At 43.7% G+C, this 26,090-nt stretch overlaps 1 protein-coding gene across 1 annotated transcript in view; it reads left to right on the top strand.

Moving 5' to 3' along the window:
* The first annotated feature begins 1,027 nt into the window (after positions 1-1,027).
* Positions 1,028-26,090, top strand: part of BICRA (BRD4 interacting chromatin remodeling complex associated protein) — a 478,150-nt gene continuing 453,087 nt past the window's right edge. Inside the window, exon 1 of the mRNA XM_078661098.1 lies at positions 1,028-1,094. The gene's annotated coding sequence lies outside the window, so the exon portion shown is untranslated. The remainder of the gene's footprint in view (positions 1,095-26,090) is intronic.

Below are 26,090 nucleotides of genomic sequence, written 5' to 3'. Positions count from 1 at the left end.
TATTTTTTGTAATATGCCGACATTTTTTGTAATATGCCGACGCTCTGCATTCTGGAACTTGTATTTGTCGTGAGTTTCCAGGCGAGGCTTCTTTCATGCAGCTGCTGCGGGACTCTCGTGGAAGAGGCTGCTGTCCCTTGGGCTCCCTTTGGTCTGAAGAATAAATAAAGTTCGTGTGAGCAAACGTCTTGGTCGCAGGATCTCTCCTTTTTAACATGCATCCTTGTTTTGAATCCGCACCGGCTTTTTCTGCTCTTAAACCTCCACTCCCTACTATGAAATCGATTGCGTCTGTAACAAGGTGTCAAACCCGAACCTAAAAAGGAGGACATTTAAATAAGTGTATAACTGTAAAATTCGAAAGAAAAGAAACAAAGTGATATAGGTGTTAATGCTGTGACTGCCTCTATCGTTCACGCAAAATAACTTAACGGAAATGCCCCACTTGTATAAATTGCAAACGTTTACGATGATGACGATAGGAGAATCCGGTTTTTAAAGCAATAGTAGCTTATTCTATCCTATAGTTTAAAACTTCATCTACGTCAGTGCGAGGAAAGGGCAAAGAGCCCGCGGTGCTGACTGCTCCATCATGCCTCAGTCATGGTCCCTCTCCTCCACACTATCACCCCTTTGCTTTCTGGCCGCTTGTCAGGCTGCCGCTTGCCTTACTCGTCCGATTCGTTGGCTTCCTTCAGTGTGCTGCCTTCTCCCCGCCTTGCTTTCAGTGTGCCCTCAGAGACTCCTCCCTTACAGCCTGGCTCCTCCCTTTCCACCAGTGTTGCTTCGACACCCTCTCTCCTCAGCAGTTCCGCCCATACCCGGAGACCCCTCCCCACGCTACCACCTTTGGGACCCCCATCCCGTTAATAGCCCTTCGTGGGTTACCCCCCTCCCCCGTACCCCTCTCCCCTTTCATTTTATGTGTCTAACCTTCAATCCGGTTCTTTTCCCTTTCGATTTATCTGACCCCCCCTTCCGTGACCCCCTCCGTGCCCCCCCTCCTTTGTGCTTCTCCGAATCAGGCGCCGCCGGGGTCCTGGCAGCCCGTGCAGAGAGACCCCGTGCTACCGCCGCCGCTCAGACACACTACGGTGAGTGCGGTAGATCGCCGTACACTGAGGGGCAGCCGGGGGCTGGGAGGGAGGGTTAGCAGCTCCCACTCCCTCTGGGCGAGAAGGCCCCGCCTTCCTTGAGGGTATCAGGCAAGCCGGGAAAGAGGCCCAAGTGTACATACCGACACCACAAGGGGGTAGGGGGATGTAGCGAGCAGTACTACCCTGCTATCGAAGGCAGAGGACTGCAACCGATCGTAGGGCTGGTGAACCATAAGTAGAAGGTGGCTGGGGGTTATACGGCACGTCATCGTGGGAGACATGACTGGAGGGGTGTTTTTATTTTAAATGTAGAGATAAGTGCGTTCAGTACATCTCTGTCAGTGGCACGAAGGGTGTTGGATGCAACATACTCGAGAATCCTTTCTTGTGGGCTGGGATCACAATATCGAAGATCAAGTGAGGGTACGAGTTCATGGACATTACAGTGGAGGACACATCAAAGGTGGAGACAGACACCCTGGCAGCAGGCTGTTGGGTTGCGGGTGGGCATATTAGACTTGGCAGTACAGGTCGAGAGAAGCAGATTCAGAAATCTAGAGGGTACTGTATGAGACCCTCCCACCCCAATTGGCACATTGGCACAGGGGCTTTAGATTGCTAACTCCTGCACGTCACACTGCAAGGCGGAGGATGAAGGTGTAGGACACCTCATCCTGGAGGGCGGACTTGGGTCAGGGGGGAACCGTGAATGTCACAGCAGTACCCATCAAAATGAAAATATAAAGTGCCCAGTAGTTTAATTCACGAACTTGCAACACCTGAGTCTACAAAGTAACACAAGTGCCTAAGATCCGGCGGGCTTTAAGTATACTGTTTACATCGCATGTCCAATATCGTTGCCTGTTCTGCTTACTTGATGGCAGATGTAGACTGAATGTCAACAGTTGGAAACGTGTGGCTTCTTTGCCGCCCACAACCCTCTGCGCTATTTGAAAATGTGTTTGTGCTTTACGTGGAGTTTCCGATTTGTTTTGTGAAATCCAGACTTGTCGAGTTTAGCAGTATCCTCCCTTCTATTCCCACGCATCTAAACTTCACCTCTTCAGGAGGTCGCCATTCCCGATCTGCCCAGGAGCAGAGATGGACACTTGTTTCAACAATTCAACACTTGCAAGTGACTGTGACTTTAGCCTTACCACACTCTCTCTGTTACAGTAGCTTACTTAAGCACCTTTGTGGTTATTATGGCTTACAATGTAACCTTTTTCTAGCCCTCCAAGACCCTTTGAGTCTACAAATATTGAATGTATTGTATACTTATATTTACTTTTAGCCAGCATACAACACAGGGCAATGCGCAAGCCCATCCCAGCCATTGGATAATATTTGGATAATAGATGGTATTCCTCCGTTTTGCAAGGAGCAAATCGAAAACAAATATCGGCGAGTACCATGACATTTTGTACAGTTTTTTAGACCAACAAAATATTTTTGAGTTTAGCCAATGTTTTATTTTCATTGACAAGGGCCCGGAAGCCTTGCCAATGCTTTTGTTTTATAGTGTTTGTCCTGTTGGAATAAGTCACTTTTGTGTATTTATTTTTGTAAATCGTCGGGGATTTAAACAAATTTGGTTGATTTCAGCCATGGTGAAGTGTGACGCACATGCAAAAGATAATTCTTTAAGTAACCACGTTTACGTATGGAGATAGAACAGTATTTGGATCATTAAAACGTGTTTTTCTGTAGTATTTCTTTAATGCTCATCGGACTGCTGCCCACCCCGCCATTCCCCCTTAAGTCCTTTAAAGTAACACAGCCTATTATTGGCCAATTTGTCATTCTTTTTTTCTTTTTTTACATGTTGAGTTGAATAAAACATATTATCAACCATAATAGTGTTGGCATGTGCAGTGGGCGATCAATGTGTGCTTACACAAAAATTTTACTAATGTACAGCTGATGGGATTCAGGTCTCACATTCCCCAAACTTGTAATTTATGGCACTTTCAGGACTTAACTCGTCATTCAGTTCCTGCCATATACCCAAGCCGTGAACCTCGGGTTTATGTTTACGTGTTTTTTTGTACAGTGTGTTCTTTTTATTTACATGGCCTATTGGTGCAGCTGAGTGGTAAACTAGTTTACTGTTTGTTGTGGGTTTCACATGGGAAGGGCTCCACTATTGGTCTTATTTGGTTACAGTGTGCAAGTCTGTGTATTCATGGTTCTTCTTTCTTTGTGTTCATGCATTCTTTGTTCCAGTTTTGGTGTGTGCTTAGTACTCCTGATAAACCGACATGGTCATTCCTGCTCCCTCCCCCATCCATATATTTTTTTACCTTTACAGCCCAAAAGTGGGAGGAGACTTGGGCTTATGGATCTGCCATTTGCACACCCTCTTGTATCTCTGTAGTGCTAGTGGACCTGTTGAAATGGCACATGAGTGAGAGTCTCTTTCGGTAACAGTATGGGACAGTGCATGACATTGTCTAATCCCATGGTGTATGCTGCCAACTTTTTATACCTAATAATGCATGAGTGGTTGTTTTAATGTGTCGCCAGCTTTCTAGGCCCCCAAAAGGATGGGGCTGTGTTGTGGCATAGTTGACGATACTGGATGCTGAATTCTTTGTTTATTCCAGGATTTCTGGAAGGAAAGGAGAGAGTGACAAGCTTGGCAGACTGTAAGGCTAGGGAAAAGTGCATGAAACACTCCTATCCTTTTTGGGCTTTTCATCGCCCAGAATATAGTTTTATTGTATTTATTGTATTTGGTGCATGTTACATAGTAAATGGATTATGTGCTTCTAGATCAAGGACACAGGGAGAGGGTCTAGTATTTACAAAGACCTTGGTGTAAAACTTGAGTATAGTCTGAAACAAATGTACTTACAAACTGTTGACGTTAACTTGAGGCATGGTAGGCTGTGCGCTGATATGCCTAGATGATGAGGTGTTTCGTTTTCCTCAAGCGCCAAAGTGTGGTGTCAAGTCTTTACTGATGGTATAGATAGTTCCAGAAGTTGTGGGCATAGAAGAATATTGCTTACTTGTCTTCTCAGTTCATCTCCTGTATGCCTGGGTGCGACCTGGGACGGTTTTCCATTCCATTTCACATCTTTATTCGGATTTGAAATATCCATAAAAAGCATAGATCATATCATAATAAAAGGGGAATATAACAATCCATTAACATAGACGTATTAAAAACAGAATCATACATGACAATCAATTTAGCTTAAAAACAAATATTTGCAGAAGGCCTAACCACAGCATCTAATGATTCACTAAAAATCGAACATCATGAGGTGCACATTGAATTTCATGCACATACCGACAATTTTAAAAAGGTGCCTGCACGAGCAATTAGCTCATCTTCTTCTAACTTATGGATTGTTAAGTAAGCTTCCTCTAGGTGTATAGGTCGCGTTCTCTTAAAAAATGGAATCAAGAACTGGTTAGTGTATAGGCTATAAAATTTTCACAAACAAAGTGGATTGTTGTCTTCCCATTCCTATCATCACATGGGCAAGGTAACTGATCCAGATTAGCAATATACCTCAAAGGAAAACAGTCCAAGTTTTACTGTGCCAGCCCTTAAACGAAACTGGGAAGATTTTCAGATATTCTGGGTTACTATTTAGTGCTATCTTGTCAAGTGATTTGAAGTTTGTGGATACTGTAAGTGGGATGTCTGTTAACATCATGTACGGTGAGAGAAATATGGACCTCTTGGTGACCAGTGATTAGCATATGCACGATCGCGGACAAGAGCTTTAGGAGGAAGCGAATAGGTCAGGATGGACTCCAGAAGGTCACTGAGCAGACATCACTTAAACTTGGAGATGAAGGATTCTTCCAACTGGAAGGACCCGGACGCTGTCAGGAGGGGTCTCGGCATTTGTTCCTTTTTTGCAGAGATTGCCAGTCATGGCAAAGAGAAACAACACAGTAGACAAGACTTGTCTCAACAGACATGGGGCTACTAGGGTGAGAACTAGTCTGGAACTTAACATTACTGGAGGCACCAGTGGAAGTGAGCATGTGTAATGTTACAGTGCTGATATTCTTGCTCAGTCACTCCTGGCCCTAAAAAAAAAGGTACATTTAAAGTTGATAAAAGTGTCGACACTAGGACAGACCTCCAAAATTCAGGATGTCTGATTGCCGTTTGAGTTACTGGCTTGGAAACACTGGTGAAATAACTCAACCAATCCCTTACCCATTCACTTAGAATCATATTTCACATATTTTCCTCAGAAAAGGGAAGATTATAACCTCCTGGAGGACCGCATAAGGTCCATTACAAACATCTGAAAAACCGCATTGCCAATCTCTCAAAACTTTTTAATTACTTGAGTATTTCCTCCTAAATTTCTAAGATACGCTTACATTGTGTTCTCCTCCATCTGTCATGCACTACAAGCAACTAAATATGATGTCGCACCTAAATATTATGTGCTCTTTCTGGTGTTTCCGCACTAGCAGTAATGTTGAGCGAAAGGTTATCCTGCACCAAAATATGTGTTTTCTCTTAAATGCCATTTATGCTTATTAAAATGTTTCCACATTCCTACCGATGTTGCCACAAAGGTATTTTGGCACCTCAATCTACATACATTTATCCACAGTTCCAAAAGCATACCTATGCATGGATCTCCAGGTGCCAATCATCCAAATTGATACCTGTATGTGAGATTTCAATTTCTACATCCAAACATGCTGCACAACGTACACCCAAGGAGGGATCCAGAGGAGACTCCAGCGGATCCAGAACGCCTCAGCAAGACTCATCCTCGACATCCCCCGGCACAGCCACATCTCCGGACACCTGAGAGACCTGCACTGGCTCCCGGTCAACAAGAGAATCACCTTCCGTCTCCTCACCCACGCTCACAAAGCCCTACACAACCAAGGACCAAGATACCTCAACAGCCGCCTCAACTTCCACACTCCCACCCGTCAGCTTCGATCGACCAGCCACGCCCTCGCCGCCGTCCCCCGCCCCCCGCATCCGAAGAGCCACAACAGGAGGAAGGTCCTTCTCCTACCTGGCCGCCAAGACTTGGAACTCCCTCCCAACCCACCTCCGCCTGACCCAAAACCACCTCGCCTTCAGGAAGCAGCTCAAGACCTGGCTGTTCGAGCAGTAGCGGACCCCCCCTCCCCAGCGCCTTGAGACCCTCCGGGTGAGTAGTGCGCTATATAAATGCTTGATTGATTGAACAACAAAGTACATATTCAGCTAACACAAGCCAGACCAGGTGGATTTGCCAGTGCTTGTTTTGATCTTATCATAGTGCAATTTGAAAATTGAACCCCTTGTGCCTGCTTAAAGCTTTTGGAAAGAACCACTCACTTCCATTACCATACACCGTTTACAGCCCCAAAAGCACTTGCTTACAAAACATGGTATAGCATAAAGCATCCAACAATTCACAATAGCAGCAGTGGCATAAAGAGCAAGAACACTTCATGCCTGTCCTCTATATTTCTGAGGTGCGTCTCCAAATCAGTCCTCACCGCATAAGGGACTGCTGCTATAAATGCAGATACAATCAAAACAAAAATATTGCACACACTCATTAAGTATTTGCTATATAAGATTCAAGTCAAGAGAACCATATTTCATTTTAAAAGTCTTCATTTGTTCGTCAATCCATTTTGAAATGAAAGCCGCCAATGCATTTCACTCCTTTTCTATAGTGGAACTTCTTCAGGGCTAGTTTACGTTACAGGAGAAAGTCTCTTCAGCGATGGGCTTTAGTCCACAATTGTAAGAATGTGTGTTTCAGGAGTTCTCCAGATCAAACTGTATGTTGTAAAAGCACATAGTAAGTGGTGTATTCAAACACCCCGACCAGTGATAATCATGCACATGTAGAATGGAGTTTCTGCATTGCATTAACAGGTTTTCTACTTTCAGGGTAAAGTACAACATGGAACGTGTTGGTTGCTTACAGATTAGATCATAGCACTATGGCAACCTGCTTCTGCTAGGACAGAGTAGAGCCTTGAATCAGGCAAAAGGGGCAGAAGAGTCCACACCTGCTAACAGCAGGTTAGTGTAGAGCACCATGCACACCTTGTAATGATGCTTTCAGGATTAAGCACACCAGTTGCTACAAGGATTTGGCACTGAACTGAAACCATCAGCTAACAGTAGATAAGTGGACATAAAAGTGGGAAAGTTTGGGTTGAAAACAAATTTTCTTGCTGTGCTACTTAGTTATTAATTATGCCTTGCAGCTGTTGTGTTTAAAAAGAGAGTAATTACTAAAGTTGTTTCACCCTGACTGCCAAGGATCGTAGAAGAAGGAAGCAACCAGGACCCCTGGATTACGGCACACCGAATTGTTCAGGAGCACTTGTGCCCCCTATCACCCACAATCCCTCTTTTGTCCCTGGGTGCCTATTTAAGGACAGCTAGCGCTCTGGCATTGTCTTGGTCTCCACCTTTCATCGGGAAACCTGCAGCTGACATTGCCAGTCACCACCAATGCGGAGGTCTCTGGTGAGTGTAATGTGACGCCGCAGCGTGGTGTGTTGCATTGTGCTGTGCGAGGCTATGGGACCTGGTCTCAGGAGGGATTAAGACCGTCGGTTTAAAGGAGGCTCTCGGTGTGGCTCGTTGACCAGGCTGCATTACATTGCATGGTTCTGGGCTGTAGACCTCTGGTTTGGACTGGACTCTTACCACATGTGTTGTTCCCTAAAGGGGAGAACGCGCTAAGCCAGGAAACTGAAAGTACCACATGGGTTGTCTGTCATAGGACACCCAAACAAATATATTACCAACTATTATTAACTAAAAAAGAACCTATATGCAAGGCTCTGTGCCTTGATGCACTTCTGTGATTATTCAAATCCCAGCCCGACATTCTTGATACCAAGGGCTAAGTAGCAAATACTCAGTTTTCTCCGATTCAAACCCTTAAAAATATACTTTATTCAGCCCTTCTTTAAAGGTTATCAGAGTGTCAGCCTTTCAAGAAACCCTCTGATCTACGATGAGTGCAGAGCAATCTCAAGCAGAAGAGTTGACCCTGAACCAATACTCTTTTGTGCTTCTGACATCTAACCTGGCAGCGTTTCATCATGAGCTCAACGAGAACTAAGACAAGATTGATCAGACTTGGGAAAATGCCCTACAAGATCCAGCCATGATAGAAACATACCCTATGCCCACCCCACCGGATGAATATTTAATGGCTCTCAATAACTAATCAACAGGTATGAGAACCCAGCCTCATGTTGAAATGTTTCAAGAAGAATACCAAACTTTCTCGTTAACCCTTACTAAAGTAAAAGACCATTGTGGAACAGCAATGGACCCGATTGACATATTGCCAACATTACCAGATGAAACCCTGAGGGCTTTCTCACCTCAATCAATGAAATCAAGCGACCGGGACAGAATAATGGTAAGAACAGAAGCACAAAGTAACTTCCTACTTTAAAGAAAAAGCAGAAATCTTTATAGAATTGAGCGAAACATACATCCTCAATGGAAATCTTGCAGTAAACTGTGTGGGAGAGCTACCAAAAAATCCAACCTAGTTCCTACAAGGGACTAGTAGTCTAGACATTGAAGTGAACCCAAACCCGTATGCCCACAGCACCACAATAGAAGTGCAAGAACAGTGTCAAGGAAAAGAAAACTGAGATTGTATAGGCTTATCTATACAAGGCCCTTCCAACGAATAGTCATCTACAAAATGTTTAACGTTGCAAGCTCATCACCTAATCAACAGTGCAACAATCAATCCTCGGCCTCATAAACTTGTCCTGGCTGAGAGATTCAGTGCAGCATCCTCCTCAGCCAAATTCCTCAACATATGATTCCATATAGAAATGATGAGAAATGATGAGATAAACAAAATAAACATATTTGCGTCTTTGGACTTCTCCCTTTCTGCGAATCACCCTTGAGTGACACATTGCCCAGCCACCAGATATTTAAATTTACTCCAAAATAATCTTACAGAGCTTAAATATTAACAAACAGGATCACAGGCAGTGTAGCAAGCCATACAAGACCCCCGTACAGTCAGTGCTTTCATTCATGAGATCAATGTGTTGAACTATAGATGCCATCACCAATGCATCATTACACTCTGTGAAGATGGAAGATGAAACCCTGGACTTGCATGACACTGTGATTGAGCCCAGTGTAGCCACAATTGACATAAGAATAGGATTGATGGAGTAGGCTCAATGAAAGTTCGAGAGCCAGAGAAAGTTAATTAGAACTTTAATTGCATAGCACTCTTGTCTAAAATAAGCAACGTGTCCAAAGTAGTTCAAACAGTCCTAGATAACTGCACACATTCAATAAAGACTGTCCTCCAGATCCCTAGGCCAACTAAAGCCGGACAGTGCTGCAGATACAGAGCTGAGGACATCTACTGTCGAAATAATGGAGGAAATAATTTGAACAACACAACCTCACCACAGATTCAATAATTCCCTACAGTCCGAGAGCTTACCATGCCCTAAAATCAAGACTGATAAATAAAAATAAATAAATGGCGTAAGTGGAAAAAAGGAATATAAAAGTTGCCTTTTTATTCTAAGGCAAGTTTGACTAAGCCAGAACTTGACTATCAAACTCAACAGATAATAATACAGTGATGGGGAGGGGATCCTCAACCTTAGTTAACTGTCTATTTGATTGCACAGCCCCGTATTTCATTATTTTTTTTATTTTTTTTGCAGACTCACAACTAATATACAATTGTTTGCAGCAGCAGCACAGTAGTCCATACCTCTATACCAGTTGCTTGCTAACTTGTGGTAGAATGTCTCTTTAGCAATACCTGGCAATGCCTCTTTTAGCTACCACAAGTCAAACTCTTGGCGGGGTTCTCTGAACCCTGTCCTTCGGTCATCCCTCCATGATTCCCAACAGCACCACTTTATGATTTGAGTAAAGAGGGGTACTTATATTGTTCTTGAGGAACATGTGTAATTCTCTCCAGAATCTCAGAATAGTGTGATAGTCACATTTTACTCTATAAAATGTATGTGTATCCCCTCTGTAGCTACCACAAATGCCTACCATCCTCCACAGAACATATAGGCTTTAGTAGGTCCTATGGAACTAATTAAATCGGATTAGTCTAAGGAAGGAAGATATAACCAATATCCTGGCAGTCATTTCAGATTCCTGCCATTTCTCTATTTATTTCTTGCAATTGGTCCATGTGCTCAAAAGATGGTCCGTAGTAATAAGAATCAGTGCTCTGTATACCTACAAATCTCTTTGCAACCCAATGGATTCAACATGAGTGTCGCCTCAAGTGGGTTGGAAGCCGGGACTTTCTCAGGCGCTGCCTTTTGGGCATGGCAATGTTGGAAATATCTGTAGATTGGGAATTGTGCAAGTCATATTCCAGTGCAGTTGTAAAAATGACTTTGTGTCTCTGTTTCCAAACACCCCCCATCTCAAGCTCCCAATAAGATCCTACTGTTGGAATCCGGCTAATCACATCACTTTTGTTAATCTAGTACCTGCCCACAGCAAAGTAATTCCAGTGATCTTATCCTGCCACTTAATGTACTGTAGGGTATCTCGCAAGCTCATTTTTAGGACTCTTGTTATCGGAGGAAGGACCATGGGGTCCACCATTCAGGAGCTCCAATTATTGCTCTAGGAGCTCAAATTTAAGGTTAAAGGCTGAATCTTACCTGTCTCCAAAGTTCCACTCCAATTGGCACCATCTGTGTTTAATATAATTGAAGGTCAGGAACCCCTGCCTTCCCTTGTACACTGGGGTGGAGTCCACCCGCCCAAATAAACATCATCATTGATTGCAGTCCTGCAAAAAAATTGATCTGCGGAAGAACAAAGGGCTTGTTTTGCAGTACATAACAGAAACCGTGGGAGTGCAATCATTTTATATAGTGCTACTCTGCCCATCAGTGTAATAGGTAGAGGGGACCATCCCTCAAACTCCTCATGGGTATGATGCAAGAGGGACATTTATTAATGTCCTGTGCAAATTGTCTGCTCAGGTGAGCATCATCCCACGGTATTGAACACAGTTCATAGCTACTCTGATACATGCGGACATGGCCTTTTGTAGCAGTATCCCCTGCACCTTATTGCATGTAATTCAGTGGTCATCATACTAGGGGGCGTGCCCCCCTGGGGGGAGCGTAGTGTCATCAGAAGGGGGGTGCAAGTCCACAGATCGCTGGGGTTACTAGAATCCCACAAGAGCAAAACTCAGTCGCTGGTTTCTTTTGTCGGTTTAGTAGTTTTTTTTATTATTGTGTGTTTTCAGCATATTTTTGAAGGCATGTAGGCTCTGATTGCAGCTCTCTCGTTCTTGATGTGTAGACGGTGCCCATTGGAAAAAGCGAGGCAGGTAGGGAGGCTGACTAATTGTGTTGGGAAAGGACTTTGCAATCCGTTTTTACTGGTGTCTGCAGGCTTTAAAAACAATCGGATTAGCAGTAAAAAAAAACTATTTGGCATTAGTGAAGTCATGCCAAGAATATGTACTACTTTCTTTAGTGAAAGGAATTAATCTATACATGAAGCTCAGGTTTGTAATTGAGGTAATGTATTGGGCAAGTTTAGGTTGGCGAATGCTCTTTGGGGTAACGAAAATGATTACTAAGTTATAGATGCTTTCTATTTGTGTTGCAATAATTTCAACAACCCTTTGTGTCATCTTTGCCTAGAACCAAATATCGATGTAAAGGTCACATTATATACATTTGTCTGAAGTGTGTTTGTCACAAACTCACCAACCAGTACAAAAATCACATAGTCGCAGATGGACTAGTGAAAAAAAGACTGGTGCGCTGGCAGACAGGTGAACAAATTGCAAGTCTTCAGCGGTCACAAACTGCAAATGTTGTTTTTTCACTGACCAGTCGATAAAATGTTGGTGCAAACGTGTACACCACCACTGTTTTCTTCACCAATGCAAACCTTTACATTATATCTCAAAACATTTAAGTTTCTGCCAGAGTTCAAAATTCCAAATTTGCTCAATTGTGCCATCAAGTTCGTTGATATACATTTGATTCACTCACTCCTTTCACTCTTGTAGTTTTTTTATTTTAAGAAGTAAGCCAAGCTGAGAACTCATGCCTGTCATAACAATGTAAACACAAAACCCTGAAATTTAAGATTGTGTAAAAGCAAAGTTCACTACTTATGCACAAAAGCAATGCTGATAAACTAATTCTGATATTTCTGTTTCTGTCAAATTTGGTATTTATAATACCTATTTTTTTAATGTGTAAATCCACTTCTAGTCAGGTGCATCTTTGTTTCTAATATGAATGAGTTAAGAGCACCATGATTGAGAAACAGATTGGGGTAATGGTTGAATGGTGATTGGTGGCTATTTTCCTTACTGAAGCTTATCTTACAAATGTACACTGGAACCCACGGAGGCAGGGGCTGCTAATGCAGTCAGGAAAGAGCATAATTGAGATATGTCATCCGTATCCCAATCTGTAGGAAAGTCCTGCCTCTTCCCTCACCCAGAAGTTATTTCCTTGTTAGTAATTATGTGGCTTATTTATGTCCAAGCTTCAGAACAAGCCAAGTATATAGTTGCTAGTTTCTGCAATCAAAGGAGCTAACTATAAATATGGCTAGTTTTGGTTGCTCTCTTCCTACGGAATTTATACTGAGGGAGCATACATGCAGTGGCCAGAGCAATGGCAAACAAAGGGATCTATCTTTCAGGTGTGGGCGCTACTGGGGCCCAATCACTTAACAGCTCAGGGCATTTCTCATGGGGAGAGTACACCACTGTGGTGTTCTGTAGGATGGGGCCAGGGTAGGTCTTTTGAAGGTGGTGTCTGGGAGGTGCTTTGCAGATGGAGTCAAGATAGGACTTTGCCTAGGTGAGAGCCTGGGTGGAAATTAAGGTCGTTTTCAGAGTAGGACTTTGTCAAGGAAAAGGTCAGGATGGCACTTTTCAGAGTGGGTTTAAATTTTACTTTGATCAGGGGACATGTATGGGGCAAAGTATCACGGGTGGTGGAAATGGAGGGTGGGGGCTAAGCAACATGGATGGTGAAAAGAGATGGTTGGGGCAAAGCAACATGGATGCCAAGCAAGCAAAGTGTGGGTAAAGCAACAAGGACAACATGCATGAAGGATGGGGGCATATCTAAGAAAAATAACACAGGGAGGGTGGGAAAGCAACAATGAAGGCAAGCAACAATGTAGGGAGGGAAGAGGCAAGCAGCGGAGTTGGCTGGAAGTGGGCGAGATGGCCTGCAAACACAAGCACTCTTATGGAGTGCTGCAACTAAAATCAAAAAGAAGCTCCAAAAGTTCGAGCAGTGGAAGGATACTGGGAAAGAAAGCAGTACTTTGGCCATGCTCTTGAGAAGGGACAAACACATGAAGAGGAAGAGTAGCCAGCATGCACTGACCCAGAGAAACAAGGAGATAAGTAAGGTGATCAAGCCAACCAGGTAAACAAAATGTCATGTGCTATCCATCGGATTATCACTAAATCTGGTCTACAGAGAACATGCCTGTGCTATACTGGTCTACAGAGAAGAAACATGTTTTCTTTGGCAAGCAGAGTATATGCATGTAGTTATCTCTGCTTGGAAGAAAACAAACGAGTTATTAGCCGTTCCTGGCATGAATAGAAACTTAGAATAGCATACACAGATATTCCTGGTTTGCTGAAAACATGTTTGAGTATTTCCTGCGTTGCAGAGAATGGGCCATGGTCCACAGACTGCAAGCATTTACTATTCCTGGTCTAAAGATAATGAAAAAGGTTGACATAAGTGCATAGGCTTTTCATATCTAGAATATACGTTATAAGAGGTGGACAAGAATACCTAAAAGCAATTTAATAACTTTCCACAGGCATTGGTGGCTGCAAATGTTAAACGAGTTAAACCAGTTAGTGTTTGGTCTACACCACTTGGTCTCGAGATGTGAGACAAAACCAAAAAACCCATATTCCTGGTTGACTCGCAGCGTGATCTTATACAAATGATTAGGTTAGCAGCTGTATCGAACAACTCGCACAAAATAATTTGCCTGCAGGCGTTGATCTTAATACCAGGATCTGGAAGAGACGAGAAGCGGATATGATATTTGGAAAACAAAGAGTTTCAACACCTAGCGAAATCCCGGTGAGCTAAGTATATGCTAATAGATCAAGACATCGGTGGCCTTGCTTAACTGTCAGCAACTGCCGCCGTAGATGAACGATCCAAGCGCCACCCCCAATTTGCAGCTTTCTTTTTGGCATACTCCGCATCGAGGCCGTAGTTTTTTTTTGGGGGGGGGGTTTTAAAAACTTTTATTGAAACTTAAACCACATGTTACATTACCATCGAGGCCGTTGTTCATGTGAAACCAATTCTTCATTATTTTTTTCTAGTTAATCCACTTTTCAGAGGAGGTTTAAATTTGACTTTGATAAGGGGACATGTATGGGGCTTTGACCCCAGTGGAATTCCAAATGTGCCAGTAATTTTGTATGCCGCCATACCCTTGAATTCATTAGGAGCCTGTGGAATCTGAGGGGGGCTGGACTGCTAAAATATTGTGCTCAGGGGAGGCTTGATACAACCGAGTTTGAAGACTCGGCATCAAGGCCGTAGTTAATCTGAAACCTATTCTCCATTTGCCAGAATACGGACTAACCCTGCTGTCCAAACCTATATCAAATCTGTTACAGACTTTCTGAACCTCAAGAACTCAGTGGAAATTGGTTGGGTGACTACATTTAAAAAGATTTACAAAAGATAGGCTTGCCCGACTTCCTGACTAACTCTGGCTTGATGTCTTAATCCATCATTATACTAATTAAAACTGCCACCAAGAATTTACTCACCAGAACCAACTTAACACAATCATTAAAGGAAAAGGGACGCTGTAATACTTGAAATTAAAATCCTCTGGTAACTTCAAATGTTATTTAGTCATTCTGACACCCGATTTGAAGAGAAGTCTGTATATAAAATTCAAACTAGGGATTCTCTTGGTCTAAGCATTTGTTTAAAAAAAAAAAAAGTATCTCCTTCAAAATTATTCCAAAGCTCTGTAATTTTGGTGGTGGAGAGACAATAACATATTTTATGTTGTGATGTTCCAAAACATTGACACTCGGAAAGCAACTTCTCCAACCCTATTCTGTTCACACAACATGAGGACATGTAAAAAGGCCATGGATATGTGCTTGAGGAGTGACTCACAAAATGTATTCCTATTCTTGTACATGTACGACATAAAAGCCAAACTGGCTTTGATCATACTTTTTAACAAGATGTGGAGTGCTAGCACCCCAAGGCTATCTGAACATTTTTAAACAGGGCAATCTCTCACCGACACACTCATCATCGAAGTGATTATGATAGATTACCAGTAAGTCTGATTGTTTTCATGTGATACTTCTGTGTTTGAATAATCTAACCAAAGCTTGGCTATAGTATCGACACTAGTGCGGATACCATCAAAATAATTGACCTGGACAAAAAAATGTAAGCGGAAATTGATGGTTAGTTAACGGTAATCTTCATTACTCTGAGTCAGCGATCTCCCTGCCACAGTCATTAATCTCTGAGTGGATGCTCCCCCTGCCAGAAAAGTCACCAAGTAATCAAAAACACCTGTTTCCCATCCCTCCCATGATATCATTCTCTACATCATGGTATAAATAGCACAATTACCACACACAACCTCCTGAAGACCCCAATCCTAGCTAAATTGAAGCTGAAAACCCAGAGAGGGAGGGAGGGATGGGAAACTGGACTGTGACAGGGAGGTCTTTGACTTGGAGTAATAAAGATTACCTGTAAGTAACCAGCCATTGCTTCCGCGTCCGACTTCCCTGGCACAGTCATTAACCTCTAAGCAAATACCCCAGTTATTTATCAGGGGTCATTGCATACACTTAGTCAAACATTTCTCAAAGGTGAAAACTGTAAAGCCTTTAAAACCAAAGGCCAATCTTAAGGATGAGTTGTTGACCTGTTCAGTGGTATTTTTTTATGCCAAATTTTTTTTATTTGAATTTTCTTGCGCAACTTATACAGAAATGCAAATCACAGGTAGCGGTTAACTGAAATAGGCCAAGAGTTACAGCGCTCACATGTGGGTATCAGCTTGTTCACAAGGTCTATGGCAAAGCAAATCTACAATTGTTGCAATCTTAACTGGTTGTATTCAGCAACCCATACATGCCCCACATTTCGACCTCCCCTGAGAGCAACTTGAAAAGGAAGCTTAATCTATCTACAAAACTAACAAAACAATGTAGTGGTATATTTAGAAAAAAAATCTTTAGTAATCTTGCCACCAAAGGGGCCAGACATTCACTTTCTGGATTCTGAAATGCTCTGATTGCTTTCCACTGGGCTTGCAACATGGAAATGACCATCCCCAGGTCAAGATATATTTTTTTTAAATCCAGAATTCAATTTTATTTCCATCAGCAACCAGTTTTGCTCTTTGAGTTACTCCACCTGTCAAATTGTCAATGCCTCAAATATGCTTTTAGTGTTGCTAGATGCTTAGATTGCTGAAGAAACAAGGATACCTCTGGAGAACAACCCTTTGCTTCAAGTGTTACTGCTCAATAGCCAAGCTTTCAACTGAAGCTGCCTCTGAGCTGGTAGGGAAACTGGACAAGCTAGAGGACATGGATCTCAGGGAATTTTTCAAATGTGTAAGAACTGCATCGGTAGGAGCAATGTGTACCATGGACTTAATTTCCAACCTGTGACTACTAACAGCACCCTCGCCTGATCCTTCCTTTTATTTACCAATACCTTTTGAATCACATGAATTGGAGGGAAGGCATAAGTTAATTCCCTTGGCCACGTAAGTTATATTGCATCCCTCTTCCAAGCTTTGGGGAGAGCATAAATGAGAAAAATGGTTGGAGCAGTGCATTCTGCTTTGATGCACAGAGCTCTATCCCGGGAAGGCCAAACCTCTCCATCATACCCTAAAACCTTCTTCCTCAATAACATTGCTGACAAAACAGGAGACCGCCTGCTCAACTGGTCTGCTGTAACATTCTGTGCCCATGAGAGATGAATTACTCTCAGTGAGAACAAATTCCACTTGGCCCACTGACAAATCTGTTGTGTTAACCAATTTGAAGCAGACACCCTTTCACTGCCCTGATGGTTCAGGTAACATGCCACCACCATGTTGTCCAATATGAGCCCCTTGTTGAAAACTCTGGGCGGCAAAATACAGTTAGGCTAGCTGAACTGCCTTTAACTTTCTCCATATGGAGAAGCATTTGATTCTTGAGGAGACCAGTGACCCTAGGCTGTCTGTTGTCCCAGAATGGCCCCATCCCAGTTTGCTGGAATCCGTTGTTAATACCATCACAGGAATGGAGGAAAACAGGGACCTCTTGAATACATTCTCTTCCTCCAGCCACCGAAGCATATGCTGGGAGAAGAAAGGATCCACTGGAATGGACTCTTCGTAGTCCCCGGAACTGGCATTCCACTTCGACAGAAGGAAGTTTACCAAAGGGTACATGTATAGTTAAGCCCAAGAAAGGATTGTAACTATTGAAGCTAACAATCTCTGTACCCTCAACCACTGACGAGCCGTGGGCTTCTGACTTGTCAGTACTACATACAACTCGGATTGGAAAGTGTGTATTCTTAACTGTGGCAAAACACCTTCTCCAGATCTGTTCTGAAGTGATCGCCAATAAACTGCAGATTTTGGGATTAAATCAACTGTAAGTTTTCTTGATTTATGAACAGTCCATATTGTGTCACCACTCTGCACATTTGCCCGATCTCCATTTGAGCCGTAGAAGAAAAAGATGAACAAATTAACCAGTCATTGAGATACCAAAATACTTCAGTTCCCTTTGAATGCAAAGATTCCACCAGTAGTGCATATGCTTTTGTAAACACCCTTGAAGAAGATGAAGAAGAGGAAAGGCCAAAAGGCAGTACCTGAAATTGATAATGTTCTTTGTTAACACAAAAAAACGTAGAAACGTCTGTGATGTTGAATGGACTGGCACATACAAGCAAGTGTCTTTCAAATCAAGGGATGTTAAGAAATCCCCTTATGACAAGAAAGAGAGGATCATCTGCAAGATTACCATCTTTATCCTTTTGTGAGGTATGGGCATGTTCACTGATTTGAGATCCAGAAGCTATCTGAATGCCCCATTTTGTTTTGTTAACAGACACAGGATTAAATAAGCTCCTTACCCTCTCTAGGTTGCTGGAACTTTCACAATTGCTTTCCTCAGTAGCTATTTCTGCACTCTTAGGAAGCAGAGCGCCTCTTTTTAAAGTTGACACTGGAAGAGGGGTTATGCTAAATTATTGTGGGTGAAATTCTTGTACCTCTATTGGAAAACCGTCTTTAATAATCTGTTACACCCAATTGTCCTTTAATCAACTCATTCCACACCTTCCAGAAGAACTTGAGGCGTTCTCCAGCCGGCAGTGTTTCCTGTAAATTAGCATAGTTAGGACTTTTCATTTGACTGACCTGCAGCTTAAGAACCTGGCTGCTGAACCCCGTTTTTTTCAAAGAGAGGGACACCTCGGCCACATCCCCTCCCTCGAAAAGGCTGGTCTCCTAACTTAGACTGAAAGGATACCCTGATCTCCCCCCGAGAATAGCGATTCTCCAAATTAAATTCCAAGAGAATCTGAATTTCGTTAAAGACACAAAGGCTAACGTTTTGCATTAATCCGTTAATGCCACTCCAGGCAGCACTTGAAAGACCATTGCATCATAAAAACAAAAGCAATCTAGAATAGAACATCCACACAGTACGTGTAGTCCATGCACCTAACAATCTTCCTCTTTAAAATGCGAAACTTGTTCACTCCTTTCGTGTTAATGAGGATTGAGTAAACCGCAACGGTGTAACTTCTTACCGCAGCTGTATAACTTCTTACAGGAACTGTGCCATTGAGTATTATCTGAAATGATTAAAAATTGTTAAAGTCTCAATCTTAACAAAGCTTTCAATAAAAACTTTCAAATGCAAAGATTATCACTTTGGCAAATAAATATATCAATTTCTAAGTACTTTATTTACCAATTTGTTTTTAGTTTTTTTATATAATTCAGAAAAAATCCCACCAGATTGCGATGGGAGGGTGGGATAATGTTAGCCTCTGTGTCTTTAATGAAATTCAGATTCTCTTGTCATTTTAATTGGAGGATCGCTATTTTGTTACAAGACCGGATGCTACCATTATGCATGTCGGTAGCCCTCTAATATCTCATCAGACATGTGTTCAACTGGCATTAGACCAATCTGTTATCATAATATCTTCCAGATTTCCACTTCTTCAGAAGTTGTGAGTAGCCAAAAAGAATGAGTGTGAACCTTTTACAAATTAACATTCTTCTGCTGCATGGGACATTTCGCCCATCTTGTGACAAAAACTGTGGTAACTGCTTAACCTCTACCGCGCTAGCGGGTTTTCCCGCTGTGCGCTGAAATTTGAAAATCGCGCGTAACGTGACAAAGCCAGCTCGTCATCCGCGTAGCGCAGGTAACGCCCATGACGAGCTGGCTTTGTCATCAGCGCTGAAGGGGTTAAAAAGGTTTCAGAGATGAAATACAAAAATTGGTCAACACCATCAGGTCGAGTCTCACTCATTCGAGAATCATATTCTCTTGTGCAATCCACTACATACAGTTTCTTGCACAAATCAACTCTTGGGTAAAGTTATCCTGAGGGAGTCATAGCTCCTGTTATTTACCTCCAGTTCGAAAATATCTGAAGCTCAACTGCAAAAAGTTAGATATAAAAAGAGGCTAATTTCATAGTAAATTGTTTCTAATCTAAATATCTTGTACCTGGCCATCTAATAAATAAGGATAAGAACCAAATTGACATCCCACAGGGTTTCACATCTTGGTCTAGGAGGTTTTCTTAATCTGATGCTCTTATGGACCAAAGCATAACACCCTACACTCTTGCCATTAATCAGACTGTGACCCACAGATACTGCTGATCTGTAGTAGATAACTATTCAATAACTAAGGCCCCATATAAACTGATCTACCAGGAAGATATCTACTTCAACTATAGAATCTTCTACGGGATCCACGTTCCTTTTCATGCACCAAGGTAACCAAATTCTTCAAATTCTTATATACCAGTAAAGGGTTCCTGGACCCCGACATCTGGGAAGATCTCCTGATACTTTCCATGCAAGATAGTTGAAAGTTCCTGACAGTACCAGGGTACGTTCCTCTCCATCTACGTCTTTCAACAGACCCTCCATAGCAGGAAGAAAAAAATGGACTGTCACAAGCAACTTCCAAAATCACTTAAAACACGCTTGAGAAGTCCCAAACGGGGTTATCAGTATAAATGAGCATCTCTCTTGTTGAAGGACTCTCTCAGTTATTGCGAAGGTTGGAAATAAGTAACCGTTCGTTCCCTTCCAACTCTGAATGTATGCATTCACTGCTAGGACTCCTGGATCTGGCATCCAACCGTAATATTTGTTCAGTTGAAATGTCAGTCTGCTCGCAAAAAGGGTCTACCTTCAGAGGGTTCCAAAAGCAAGCTAATTCCTTCAAACAAACCTTGTTCAATCTTCACTCACTGTAATCTCTCAAAATTCTTGAATTCCAGTCCGCAGATACATATGCCTTCCCAGGCACTTTCTCTGCCCACAAACTGATTTTGGGTTCTAAGCTAAAAATCCAAGTTTTCTTGGCTAAATTTGAAAGGTCCAAGGATTATGAACCTCCTAAGCGATTTATATAAGCCACTACACCAACATAGACCATTCACAATAATACTGCTTTGCCTTGTAAACACTGTCTGAAACTCTAGAGCGGATAAAGACCTGCTGTTAATTTCAAATAGTTTAGATGATGCTATCTTTCTGAGTTTGACCATAAGCCACCAGTTTTCTGTACACCCATCGCGTGCACCCCAACCAGTTAAACTTGCATCTGATTCCAGGCTGAAGTCTGGCAAACATCCAAAGATTGCCCGGCTATACCAGGCAGCTAAATTCTCTAACCATCAAACCAGTCCAGCTTTTCCTCCATGTGAAAAGCAGCGAGTCTTCCAAGACCCCCAATGCTGCCCGGTGCAGGGTTCACCTTTAATTCACCTTGGGTTCGCTATCAAAATAATGAGGCAAGCGCTGGAAACTGGAAGACAAGAAAAAGGTTTATTTCTCATGAGGAGACCACGTCAACTGCAGACACCGGGATGTCTGAGGGAGGTGTTCTGCTGGCATCTCTTTTGGCTCTTCCTTTTATACAGGTTTTACACAATGCATTTGTTTCATCAACATGGTTACACAAGCTTGGAGTCCCCGCCCCGGACAGGTTTCCACACAAGCCCAACATTAATTCTCTTCCCACCCAGGTCAAATAGACAATCTTATCTTGCAGCTGGACCTTGTTTCAGGGTCTTAAACATGTGAGACCTGCCTGATCCAAGAGGCCGTTCCGTTGATAATAACAGGTCCCATTGTTGGTAAAAACAAGTCTTGCTGTTTGCAGTGCAATAAATCATGTTGCAAGGGTCATTTTAGTGTCTGGAACCTGTTTGTGTAACTAGGTGCAGTGAGGGGTAGAGTGTTCAAAGGTTTGCCTGCAAACAGAGATGAAAGGAAAAACGAGTTTGTGGCAGCAAGTGGCGCTGAGGTTTGTCGTGACAATAGGGTTTATAGCCCCCAGCACACATATCAGGTTGGGCCAGATGGATGATAGTATGGGCAGGGTGAAACAAAGGTGACCAACAGAGTACAAAATGGCTGTGATGGATAAAATGGCTGCAGCTTATGTGCACATAGAAATTTCCATCAAACAAGATGGCGCAGGCAATGTTCACGATTGCCATTTTGCTTTTAACAGTGGCCCCTTTGAACATAAGTTAGCCAGCTTGTCAGTCTATTTTGATCTTCATAATGTCCTGTATCTCTTGATCACACATTACTCTCATTTTTGTTAGCTGACTGTCCATAGTTCTAGGGTGCAAGGTGGTTATGCAAAGAGAACACAAAGGTGGTATACAGTGTATACCCAAACAACATCCACATATTGTCAATACTGGAAACAAGAGAATCATTGATATTTTCCAACCAGACTCCTTCAAGATGCCCCAAAGCCAACTTCCAATTGTCCAAATCTCTGATCCTTGATGAATTTCTGAAGACAGTCTATGGAGATGTTCGATTGCTTCATAGACAGAAGGTGAATTATCAGGAATGTATACGCAGCAGCTGGCACCGATGATGCGGCATGCTCCTCCACGGTCCGCTAGTACCATGTCCAGGACCATGCGATTTTGCAGGGCAACCAGACGGACCGCTTGGAGCTCAGCAGTGTTGTTGGTGAGGATGCCAGCCGTGACGTTGAGGGCGGTTTCTACCGCTTGAGACAGATGTCTGATGGCTCGGCTGTTTGCCATCGGACCCCATTGCGGGATGAGCCCTTTTGCTGCATTGAGGAACTGTGATGCGGCAGAGTTTGCTTGATCAGTGTCTTTAGAAAGATTTTCTCGATGATGCTCTGCAGGGGCTGTGTAGGTTGGTGGCAAAACAAAGGCGATGTAGCACGTGCCCCCCCAGTTTCTTGGGAGCCAGGTGTAGGCTTTGGTTCCACAAAAAAAGTACATATTGGGTGATGCAACAAACGATGGAGGGTTGGCAGTGTTCAAAGTCCTTACAATGCTACAAGTGCTGTGACCCACATTCTTAGTTCCATGGCCTTCAATGCATACAAGGCCAGAGACGTTCACCACAGATCGGGCCACGGTCAGTGTTACAGCAGTTCTTTTCTTCAGGTAGGAAAATGTGGCTCTGATAGGAATATTGAACACTTGTATTTCCACTCTTCCTTTGGAGGGGACGTTCATCGGGAATGTCGCATTGGAGGTATGAGGGCAGAAGGGAGCGGCTGTTCTTCCTGTTTTGTTTAGCCAGAACTCGTTGTAGAACAGGGCGATTGTCCCGTCGGAAGTGGCATTGTCTTTGTAAGCTTCTTGTAGGAGCATCATCCAGGCAAGTCAAGATCCGTGAATAGAAAAGGGCGAAGGGATGAAGGGGATGGAATGTTCAGTGGCATGTGGTAACAGCCCACAGACCCAACAGTTGGTAGCATTGGTGGCAAGATTGTGCTGGTGCAGCATCTGCACGAAAGAATTATTCCAGAATTCTTTGCGTCGTTCTCGGAGATGTGGTGGTAGTGATACCAGGTAGTGTTCTTACTTGGTGGTCGGTTGCATGGTGCGTGACAATGTTCTGTATGCAGGTGCATTCTCTTCAATGATCCAGAATGTGACCATTAGTAGGAGACAGGTGAGAAATGCTGCTACAAGTGCAATTGTCTTTGTGCTGTGCAGGTTGGCAGTCTTGGTGTCTTTGCGTCGGCTTTTCTGGTGCTCAGTTTCTTCCATCATCTTCGAGGAGCTCAACGACTGTTAGGACCACAGACTTTTGTCTGGCGCTATTCCTGGTAGCGTTGGTTGACTGTGCTACTGAGACCTTGACTCAGTTAGTGGCCTGGTCGTTGGATCACCCTCCTTATTTCGTCGATCTTAGGTTGTACCCTTTCTTGGATGGCACCGTGGGGTAGGGAAATTCTGATAGTTCGAGGGTGTCTTCTTGTGGGTAGCAATTCAGGGCTGGTCGGTCCTTCGCGAGTATTTCCTCTTGCACCTCCACCTCTTCACAGGTTGCCAGTGTTGGAGGGACTTGCTTGCAGTGGTGAGCATGCAGACAATTTCGTTTTCATTCCACTCGGAGGGCAGTCCGGGAGGTGATCAGGACTTGCCAGGGGCCAGTCCACCCAGGCTCCAGACTCTTCGTCCTTTGGAAGTTGCGAGTTAGGACGTAGTCTCCAGGTTTTATTTCATGTCCCAGGCCCCTGGATACGTCAGGCAAGGTTTGCTGCACCTGTTGGTGGATAATTGTTAGCTCGTTTGTTAATTTATGCAGATAATCAGACATTAATATGTTCGGGACATTGTTAATGGAGGTGGGTCTTGGCGCCGCCCAAAGGCTCATAGGCCTGCTGAAGACCAGCTCATACGGGGTCAGTCTGTGTTTGGTTGGGGTGGAGCGCATCAATAGCAATGCCAGTGGGAGGGCGTCGGGCCTTTTCAACCCGGTTGTGGCAACTATTTTGGCAAGTTTTAGTTTCAATGTTCCATTGTGTCTTTCTACCAGGCCCGCTGACTGGGGGTGGAAGACGGCATGGAACTTTTGTTTTACCCCCAACCCTCTCAGTATGTTCTGTATCACCTCGGCTACGAAGTGAGGGCCGTTGTCGCTCCATAAAATTCTACAAAGGCCGTATCAGGGGAAGAATTCTTTCAGCAATACTTTTTGCAGTGGCTAAGGCGGTATTGTCACAGGTGGGGTATGCCTCCAACCATTTGCTAAAAGCGCACATAACCACCAGGACATATTTTATACCATGGCATCTCTCTAGTTGGATGTAATCAATTTAAAGGATTTCAAAGGGGTGGTCAGGGTCTCCAAACCCTCCCCATGGTACTACTGTCCCCTTCCCTGGGTTGTGTTGTAGGCAGACTATACATTGTTGTACTAGCCGTTTTGCAGATTCTGTAATCTTGACATTATGCCATACTCTGGTGATTAGTTCAATCATGTGGATGTAGCCTATGTGTGCTGGTAAATGTGCCATGGTCAATATGGGGATGAGATAGGCATTGGGTAACAGCCATTTATTCCCGTCTTTAGTTCTCTAGCAATCTTCCTCGTCTTTTAGTCCCGCCCTTTCCCACTCGGTCAATTCGTCTTGTGTGCATCTAGTCTGTATGTCCCTTACAGTCGTCCTAGCGTCAGTCCATTGTTCAGCTTGTGACCTGGTCACATACATTCGGGTTGTAGTTCTGTCTTCTGCCGTGGCTCAGGCATTAATGCCTGCTAGCGCATTTCCCTGTCCAATGAGATCAGTCACTTTCCTATGTGCTTGGCATTTTATCACTGCTAACTTCTTGGGGAGGAGGACTGCTTGCATCAAGGCGGAGACTAAATCTCCATGCAAGATGGGTGTACCGTGTGAAGTCAGGAACCCTCTTTCTTACCATAAGATCCCAAAATGGTGAACCACCCGAAGGCATATTGACTGTCGGTGTATATGTTAACTGTCGTGCCAGTTGCTAAAATACATGCTTGTGTGAGAGCAATGAGTTCTGCAGCCTGGGCTGAACGTTGGGGAATACGAGCGGTTTCCAGAACAGTTTGGGCTGTGGTGACAGCGTATGCAGCTGAGGTGGTGCCGTCGGGGAGTTTGATGCACGAACCATCCACCCATAGTTCTCCATCTGGTTCTAGAAAGGTGGTGTCTCTGAGATCTACTCTACTCTTTGGTTGTTCATCGGTTAGCGTCACACAGTTGTGTAGCGGAGTCACGCTAGCATCATTTTCGGGTAGGGGTAACAGTGTGGCTGGATTGAGGGTGGTGCATCGCTTTAGGGCACGGGTACTCATAGTACGGCCCACGGGCCAACAGCGGCCCGGCAAGCCTTCCCTGGCGGCCCGCGGACCTTGCACATATTGTACCGGCGTTTTAAAATATTTTTTTTTTTAAATAGTGTCTGCCAACACAAGTTGCAGCAGCGCGACTCGGAGACTGCTGCTCTGTGGGGGCCGGCCGGGCGATTCCTGCCATAGTTAGAGTGGGGCAGGGGCGCTAAGAGGTGAACAACACAGCCTCACTAACATGTTAATGGTCTTTTAAAGACCTGTTAATGCGCTCGGTGCGGCTGTCTGTGTGTGTGTGCTCCAAAGCTGTCTCAGCCCGGGCTGACACAGAGGCAGGGTGAGATGACAGAGGGAAAAGGAGGGAGAGGGAAAGAAAGTGAGACAAAGGGAGGGAAAGGGAGACAGAGTGAGAGAGGGAAGGAGGAAAAGGGAAAGGGAGGGTGAGGGAGGGAAAGGGAGTGGCTTTACTGGCTACCCTCAACCAAAGTTAAAGGTTTGGAACAAGAATGAACTCTAACTGGTATAGCCTGCAGGATTGATAAATTAGAGCTGAAAGTAGGCGGATAAAGTTATCATGGCAGCAT

The sequence above is a fragment of the Lissotriton helveticus genome, chromosome 9 (assembly GCF_964261635.1).
Source record: "Lissotriton helveticus chromosome 9, aLisHel1.1, whole genome shotgun sequence".
Classification (NCBI taxonomy): Eukaryota; Metazoa; Chordata; class Amphibia; order Caudata; family Salamandridae; genus Lissotriton; species Lissotriton helveticus.
This window is presented reverse-complemented; position numbering and strand designations above follow the sequence as displayed.